The sequence below is a fragment of the Lygodium microphyllum genome, chromosome 13 (assembly GCF_053477565.2).
Source record: "Lygodium microphyllum isolate KBCC chromosome 13, Lygodium_microphyllum_v1.1.10, whole genome shotgun sequence".
Taxonomy (NCBI): Eukaryota; Viridiplantae; Streptophyta; class Polypodiopsida; order Schizaeales; family Lygodiaceae; genus Lygodium; species Lygodium microphyllum.
In genome coordinates, this window is record NC_141147.1 from 25,705,672 (window position 1) to 25,715,511 (window position 9,840).

Genomic DNA, 9,840 nt, shown 5'->3' on the forward strand with positions numbered 1-9,840 from the left:
ACCATCCTTACTATATACATTAACATTAGTGATTAATATATTGTTCACGTTGTAACTTCCGTGAAGGGTGGCTACGATCCTTGTTAATTCAGAAAAAAATCGAGTTACGACTCTCAGTTTTATTTATTTATTTATTTTTAATGTTAGTTAGTTATTAATGTTAGGTAATTTTTTTACTTTAGTTAGTAACCTTAGTAACTTATTAATTAACTAACTAACTTTTGAACTAACCAACTAACTTTTATTGCCTTGAAATTTTACATCTTCCTCCCCTTAGAGAAATCGAGATGTCCTCATCTCGAAGAAACCATGGGTATTGTTGATGAAGAGCATTCTCATCTATCCATGAAGCATCTTCTTCAGGATAATCCTTCCACTAGACAAGGTATTCTCTAAGGGTTCTACTCCTCAATTTTCTCTCCCTTACATCAATTACTCGGTCAGGTTGTAGCTCAAGGACTCCTTGGCTAGGTATTACAACTTGTTGATCATCAAGGATATGGTTAGGGTTAGCTATGTATGCTTTCAATAAGCTAACATGAAATACATTGTGGATTTTTATAGTCTCAGGGAGTTGTATCTTGTAAGCGCTTGGTCCTAAGCACTTGAGAATCTTATAGGTTCCACAATATCTTGGACTTAGCTTCTTAAATTCTCCTAAAGATAAAGAACTCTTCTTTAGATGGACACAAATGAAGACCATGTCTCCCTCTTTGAAGATTCATTCTTTCCTTTTCAAATCAGCATATGACTTTTATCGGTCCTTGGCAGTTTGAATATCCTGTCTGACAGTCTTGATTTGCTCATCCATCTCTTCTAACATTTTTCTCGAAGCTTCTACCCTTAGAGTAGGATCGGAAAAGTTAAGTGGCATACGACAATCTTAACCATATAGTGCCTGAAATGGAGTCATCTGAATACTTCGATGATAGGAGTCATTATAAGCAAATTCCACTAAGGATATTTACTAAATCCACCTTTTAGGTTCTTTGCTGCAATATGCATGTAGAATATCCTCAATTACTTGATTAACTCCTTATGTCTGCCCATCGATTTGTGGATGATAAGCAATAATGAAACAAAGTTGGGTTCCAATGGCTTCGAATAAACTCTTCTAGAAGTGTGATATGAAAAGAGAATCATGATCATTGATGATCCTTTTAAGTAACCCATGTAACCTAAAAATCTCTTTTACAAAAATTCTAACAATATCTAAAGCTTTGTAATTGGTTTTTATTGGAATAAGATGAGTGACCTTTGTTAGCATATCTATTATTACCATTATTGAGTTATAACCTCCTTGTATAGAAGGTAACCCAACTATAAAGTCCATGCTAATAAATTCCCATTTCATCTGGGGAATGTCAAGTGGCTGGAGTTTTCCTGGTAGCTTGACACATTCAGATTTTACCCTTTGGAAATTTAGACATTTAGTGACATACTTAAGTACATCACCCTTGAGTTTTTTCCAATAATAGCTTTTCCTAACAGCATTAAGGGTTTTTGCGTACCCCGGGTGTCTTGAAAAAGGAGAATCATGTGCTTCCCAAAGTATCCTTCTCTTGGGAGTCTGACTTGAAGGAATGCATAGTCTCATTTTGAAGCAAACAAGTCCTTTGTCTTCATTTGTAGAGAATGCTTGATACTTAGCCTTGAGTTTGGGATCTTGTTCCTTATCATGAACTTCCCAAAAGAATTATTGATAGTTTGGGTCCTTATTTGCTTCATCCTTGATCAACTCAATGATAGGATTAGTTGGCATTGATACCATTGTAGCTAGAGTTTTTGCCCTAGATGGTTCTTCAGTTATTATAAGAGCATTAAGGAAGGCTTTACGGCTAAGGGCATTTGCTACTATATTTTCTTTACCATGTCTGAACTTAATTTCAAAGTCATACTCCTATAAAATCTCAATCCAACGTCGTTGCCTCATATTAAGATCAAGCTAAGTAAAAATCCACTTAAGACTTTTATGATCTGTGACTAAGGAAAACTTATTTCCAAGCAAGTAATGTCTCCATAATTTGAGAGTATGAATCACAGCTAATAACTCCAGGTCATGAGTAGCATATCTCTTCTCATGGGTTTTCAATTTTCTTGAAGAGTAAGCTATAGGATGTCCTTCCTGCATTAGTACACATCCCAATGCAAGAGAGCTAGCATCTATGACAACTTCAAATTCATTGCTTAAGTCAGGTAGCCTTAAGATAGGAGCAGTTACCAAACTATCCTTTAGTTGCTCAAAGCTAGACTATTCAATTGGCGTCCAATTAATGGCAACTTGCTTTTTGAGTAAGTCTATAAGAGGTGCTGCAATTTGGGCATAGTTTTTTATGAATACCCTATACCATCCTGTTAGACCTAGAAAACTTCTCACTTCCTTGATAGTGGTTGGGGGTGGCCAATCTTGGACATCCTTGACCTTGGCAGGGTCTACTGATATACCTTCAGCACACACTATAAAATCCCAAGTATTCAATCTTCCTTTTAAAGAAGGCACACTTCTTCTTCTTGGCATACAACTTGTGTGTTCTCATTGTCTCAAAGACAATGTGAAGATGTGGTTCATGATCTTTTTTCTCCTTAGAATAAGTTAGGACTTCATCAAAGAATATAAGAACAAAATCATCAAGGTGAGGTCTAAAAATGTCTTGCATTAACTTGTTGAAGGTAGCTGGAGCATTTGTCAATCCAAATGACATCACGATGAATTTGAAATGACCATATCTTGTGTTGAAGGCGGTCTTTGGAATATCTTCATTCTTGACTCTAATCTGATAATATCCTGACTGAATATCAATCTTAGAAAAGATATTTGCTCCTTGTAAATGATCAAGAAGTTCATCTATCCTCGAGATTGGGTACTTATTATTTACTGTTAGCTGGTTTAGCCCTCGGTAGTTGATACAAAGACGGAGAGTTCCATCCGTCTTCTTTTGGAATAGTACTAGGGCTCCCCATGGTGAACTACTTGGCCAAATATACCCTTATTCTAGCAGTTGCTTGAGTTGCTCTTTTAGTTCAATGGCTTCAGGAATAGACATTTTGTAAGGTCTCTTTGCCACTGGAGCGGCTCCTGGAACAAGTTTGATCTCATGATCGACTTCTCTTTCCCGAGGTAACTCAGTTAGATCTTTAGGAAATATGTCAACATATTATTTTAACTAGGATGGTTCTTCTTCTATCTGACCATCTTAATTTATCTTATTAAGCTTGATCAAGTAAATAGGTAATCCCTTCTTCAAGCCTTTCACAATTCGAGAAGCTTTTGCTAATTGAACTTTAGGTTTCCCTGTTTCACCTTGTGTAGTTGCTATTTCACCATTCAAATCCTGAAATGTGACTTGACCTTTTCCACAATGGATATGAGCATCATTGGGAATCAGCCAATCCATTCCTAGTAAACATTCATAGGCTCCTAAGTTCATTATTCTGAGCCTCATACTTGAAAGGTTTTCTCCTAGGTTAAACTCTACCTTGGCAGTTTGCTGTGTAGAAAGTACTTCCTTTCCATTTGTTAATTCCACAAGCAGCTTTGATGCATTTACTGTATCTATTCCTAACTTCTTAGCACACTTGGGTGAAATAAATAAGTGTGTACTTCCACAGCTAATCAAAACTTTAAATTATTTACCTTGGTGACTAACCGCCGATGTTTGTATTACAGAATATTGATGATTTGGGCCTTTCTTATGGAATGCAACATGAACAATTGCTCTTTCAATATCTTCTTCCATAGTAGGGTTTTTCTCCTTATTAGTCTCTTTCAGGGTAATATTTGGCATTCTTCCTCTTGCCATAGTTACTTGACCACGGCCTTGGGCAGCTCTGCCTTGACCTCAAAATTGGCCTTGGCAATGGTTTCCACCAAGCTTTGGACAATCTCTCTTGAAATGTCCTGGTTTATTACAATGGAAGCACCAAAGACCATCCATGTTTCCCTGGTTAGGAACAAAATTTCCAACTGTGTTGGATTTTGTCTTTTTCTTCTGTCCTGGGTAAAATTGGCCTTGGGTTCTTTTTGCTTGACCTTTGAATCCTCCTTTGTTGTGGTTATTGTAGCTCCAAAACTTATTGTTATTAGGCTTTGATTGTACTTCCCGCACAATAGAAGCACCTCAAATCAAAGCATCCTGGAGGTCTATTGGGCGCATCGATTCCAAATGAGTGTTTAGAGGATAATTTAGCCCATTGCAGAACTTTGACACTTGTTGAACAGTATCCATGGGGGGTGCATATTTAAGAAGAGAAACAAACTTGGAGTAGTATGCTTCCAAGGTCAGTCCCATTTGCTTCAAATTGAAGAATTCATTCATCTTTTGGGTGCGATAAGCTGGAGGTAAATATCTTCCTCTTACATCTTCTTTCAGTAAATCCCAAGTAATGGTATTTTCAGGGACACCTTGATCTCAGCACCACTACTTCCATCAAAGTCGAGCTTCGCCAATTAATTTTAGCTTAGCTATCATGGCTTGGTTGGCTAGAATAGTTCCAGTAGTAGTAAAATAATCTTCCATAGATTCGATCCAAATCTCTACATCGGCTTTCACATTTTTGCCTTTCCCAGAGGTTTGACTTGCTTCAAAAGATTCCTTTTCTCTTGAGCTTCGTTGGGAATTACTGTGGGTGTGAGATTCTGGGAAATTTTCAACAATTCGCAAGTTAAATTTTACAAAGTTTATATAGCGTCAATAATAGAGTTCAATACTCAAATTATCTCTCGCTTAGTTTATTGAAACAACTCTCAAATAAAACTCTCTTCCCATTGCTAAAGTTAAACTGCAATTTCAAAGGTTTCAAGGAAAAATAAGGTTGCATTATTTCTCTGATTGATAAAGTATCAATCAATCTTTTATTACAACGGATGTACAAGGTAATCAGATGGAAAGAAATACATTATTCAAATAGCCCGCATGCTCATCTTATTTTCTTCCAGAAAAGGATTCCCTACTACAATCTACGCATGACACTCTGATACATCCTTTATGAAGTAACTTGGATTCAGAGAGTAGATATCTAGGAATCTATATTTTTGAGGGAGTTTAGGAAATCCATCTTTTTTGTAGTTGCGGCGGCTAGGGCGACCTATGGCTTTTATTCTGTCAGAGCCAGAAGAAGGATCTTTGTAATTTCCTCATAGATATATTGTTTAGTTTGATCTTCTTGCCTCTAGTATACAGGGTTGAGTTTACACTGGACTCATGAAATAGATAGTTATTGACAACTTTAAGATCTTCCGTCCATTTTACCCTTTTCAAATTATTATGAAGATAAGCTAGACGGCTTGCATCGATATAGCAATATCCTTCTCTAATCATCCACCGTCTTTCACGAGATAGAGGCGAGGAGTTGTACAACTGATCTAGTATCGGCATCATCTGAATTCTCCAAGAAAAACTGAATGAATGCATAGCTGACACAAACACTAATTGAAAGATCAAGAATCGTTTCCAAGTTTTATTACTCTCCCATAATTCAAAAATATATATTAATAAAGAGAAGAAAACATGTCCTAGGCTATGTTTAAGAAAAATATTTTTCTTAAGCTTACGTCGTATTCTATACTAACGTGCACTCTGATACCAACTGTGAGGTGTTCGCTAGTCTCAATCCACGGCACACCTTTTAGTAGTCCATCAGTAGGTTTTTAAAAAATGATGCCGCCCAGTGCTTCCTTGGAACATCACAGGGTTTGTCACTTAGGCCCTATTGAGTCTACTTCGGAACGGAAGAGTTTCGACCAAACTCACTAGAATCAACCTGAAGTTTCGGGTTCCTAAAATCAGATGGGTTTCCTAGCAATCAACTAATGTTAGTAATTTCAAGTCCCAATTTTACAAGATTACTCAATCTAAAGTGGACTTGCCATTGCACTTGGTTCAAAGAGAATGGAGATGAAGGGGAGTGCAGTACGTCAACCCTCCTACCCATAAGGCAAAATCCCATTCCGCCCCCCTAAAACAATGCAAGTTGGTTCTACCTAACAACTAGTCAATTTATCGTCTTCCTATTTCTATTACTAATTTAGAAAAGCTCCCAACTAACCGGGACCACCCAACCATTGGATGCGGACCTATTGGGGTTTACGTCCACCCACTTTCCTTTGATGATGGGATCATCTTTAGTTTTTTAATTACCTACATCACATTTATTGGGAGATGTACAACTAGCTTCCTTAATTAGTCCATTAAATCACAGGTTCCTTCACATAATTTATCTCACCGACACGCATACAATTCGAACAGTAAAGCAAACTTCTTTATTATATTAGAAGCTTATTACAAATTCCATCTTTCTGACCCAGTGGAAGATACACAAAATTCCACGAGGGTATTCTGTCCACCAAGTTTCCACCCTTATAACTAGTATTTAGGGTTCAAGGATCCCATCCTGGGTCACGAAGGGACTTGCCAGATTTTGGGAACAATGTAGGATTTATAGCCAAAGCCTCCTCTAGTACCTACATTTCCTACTATCCGAGACTATCCCTACTGATAGACCTTTCGCCTACAAAGCTGGTCCAAGCCTCTCATAGAGATAATTGTGACCCCCTTGGAGTAGGGTCTCGCCGCTAGCTTGGGGGTAGCCTAGCACAATCCTTCCTTTTATTCTGTTTGACAATAATTTCAATCAGAGATCTAGATTCTAGCAAACACAAACAGTCCTTTCAAATGTATATCAAATGATGCAATGACAATCACACCATCATGCAATTCATAGCTTCATATAGCCAAGGTAGACCTTATCCTAAGGTAACCTTACATTCTAATGAGGATTCTCCTCCCCATAAAGAAGTGTTGAGTACATCTCTTATAACATGTTAAGCAAGGCATGAATTTCCTGTTTGGGTTATCTTACCCAACATAAGTAAAAGTCCTTAAAGAAATATATTGTACCAATAACTCAACGAGATGACTTATAGGGCTCTTAAATAGACATTCAGTTTCTATAACAAGCGTTACTCATCTCTTAACCTTGTTGCATTTGACCATAACTATGTCGAATGCGCATAAAGACATATGTACAATAACCTTTGGCCATTAATTCTAACATGATTCTATGACTTAGAATCTTAATTAATCTAGCTACAATTTATAACGATAAATTATTTATGATTGTACTAGTATCCTTTCTAGATGAGTTATCAATTCGTGTAAGTGAAGAATATGGAAGCTAATATCTTATGTAATTATTTTATATAGCAAAATAATAATCTAGTAATGAATAAGCTGGCTTGGCAGCATGACGACATTAGGAATTTCGTCTTTACTTGCCCTTGCATTAGCCACACCCGATGTTCTGTTTTGGTAGTGGCAACTCCGACAACCTTGGCCACTCTTGTATCATTGGCAATAGCCGTTGCTTGACCGGTTGCTTGACCGGCCACTCTTGTGTCATTGACAATACCCGTTGCTTGATCGGTTGCGTTGGTCCCCATGGTTTTTCCACTTCATCGCTTTGCAGCCATCATCCACAAGTGGTTCGTGAGATAGGAAAGGTGGAATAGATTCGAGATGAGAGAGCATAAGAGAATATGGCTTAGTTGAAGATTGAGACAAGGAAATTGAGCAAACTCTCTCCCTTGTAGCCTTTCAGGGTAACTATTCTCTCTCTCTCTCTCTCTCTCTCTCTCTCTCTCTCTCTCTGTGTGTGAGGGGTATCCTTCTCTCTACCTCTCTCTCGCAGCCTCTCAGGGTCTCCTTATGTCTCCCTAACTGCTCCCCATGCCTCTTATTTATAGTGAATTGGAGAAAGAAGGGTTGTGGTTGAGAAGTGGAGCTCTTTGTGGAGGGGGATCTTGGAAAGATCAGTGTTTTGATGCTCTGATCATAAATCTGATGGTTCCATTGGCTCCAAAAGGGGGGTAAAACCCCAAGGCACTTGCTTAGAAAGCCCTCATTCACTCCTTCTTCTTTTCTCTGTTCAAAGTGTTATTTTCTGTCTGTAGACTGCAATTGTGACGTGCACAATTTCACCAATCTCTCTCTCTCTCTCTCTCTCTCTCTCCTTTTTATAAAATCTTCACAAACTAACTAACACATTACTTGTCTTTTCTTTTAAATGACATCCAGTTCTAGAAATCTCCATATCTTTTTTTTAAAAGGATAATATCTAAAATATTCTAGTCTTGTCCAAAAATATAATATTTTTAGACCATCCTTACTATATACATTAACATTAGTGATTTATATAGCTCATGTCTCTTGTTCACATTGTAACTTTCGTGAAGGGTGGCTACAGTCCTTGTTAATTCAGAAAAAAATATCGAGTTATGACTCTCGATTTTATTTATTTATTTATTTTTAATGTTAGTTAGTTATTAACGTTAGTTAATTTTTTACTTTAGTTAGTAACCTTACTAACTTATTAATTGACTAACTAACTTTTGAACTAACCAACTAGCTTTTATTGCCTAGAAATATTACACCATCGGTCAATTGAGGTACATGCTATAATCCGAGTATTGAGATATGCCACCCGAGTATGTCAAATGGATGATAGTAGGCTCCCCAAATGGGCATGGGATGCTAGCACACACCTACTAAAAATGTGGAAAAGTAAAGTGCTTTCAACAAGATGGGTGCTGGATATGCAAAAATGGTTTAAAGGGTGGGGGCTAGATAGATATCTAGATATGGCATCCGAAGATAAATGCATGGACACATTTCAATCAGACCTCTTACGAGCGTATCAAGCAAAACATCAAAGCAAGGGAGCAAATGGCAAACTTGCTTATTACAGTATGCATATCTATCCTTCATGTTGGGAATCCTACATGCAGGCAGAGGCACACACGCAGCCATACATAGCCAACCTGCTCTCAGTGGTATTTAGACAGAGTATTGCACGACTTCAAACTCGGTCACACACTTTATTGATTGAGACAACTGCATAGAGTGTACATGCAAGAGAGACGAGGGTATGCAATCTATGTGGACTATAGAGTGTAGAATCAGAGGAGCACATGATTATGATATGCCCAGCACATGCAACATACGGACTGACTTTGATATCCCTTTACAAGGGCCACTTCACCAGTTTTTGACCACTACTCCTATATCGAAGTTAGGGGCTCTCATTACCTGCATGTTACACTTTCGGGAGAACCACACTGCATGGATCGTTCTTTCATCGTAGCTACCCTTTTCTACCATGGGAGAGGAGAATTATTGTATATCTAGAAAGGTCCCATGGGTCATAATTTGGCCTTCCACCAATGATAATAAACTACTCTCTCTCTCTCTCTCTCTCTCTCTCTCTCTCTCTCTCTCTCTCTCTCTCTCTCTCTCTCTCTCTCTCTCTCTCAACTGAATGCACACAAATGAGCTTTCTCTCTACCCTCTTCGCTTCTTAAACCCTTTTTCTATTGCTTGTTACTTGCTCCTTCTCTCTCTTTGCTATCATAGTGCCTTAAAGCTCTCTTTTCCCTATCTTTTCCCTGTTTTGGGCCTACTATTACAGCAAAAATCCTATTGTGTGTTTCTCTATTTTTCATGTTTTTCCCTCATCTAAATGCATCCAAATCATAGGCCCCCACTTACACTAATTCAACCTACTTACCTAAATCCAAAAACCAAAAAAACTTACTTGCAAAGAAGATTGAATATCAACTCCCTCACTTCCTACCTATCTCAAACATTGATTTGGGGCAAATCCTACTTCAATGCTCGATTCAGAGCATGCAAGCACTCAAAGCTTGAATCCATCAACAGAACCAAAATGTGAGAACTTCTCACTCGACCGCCAAGACCCACTAACCACTTATTATTTCAAGTGTTTCAAGCCAAGTGCAATGGCTACCTCTCACATAATTATATACACTCTCACGCCTACGAGTGT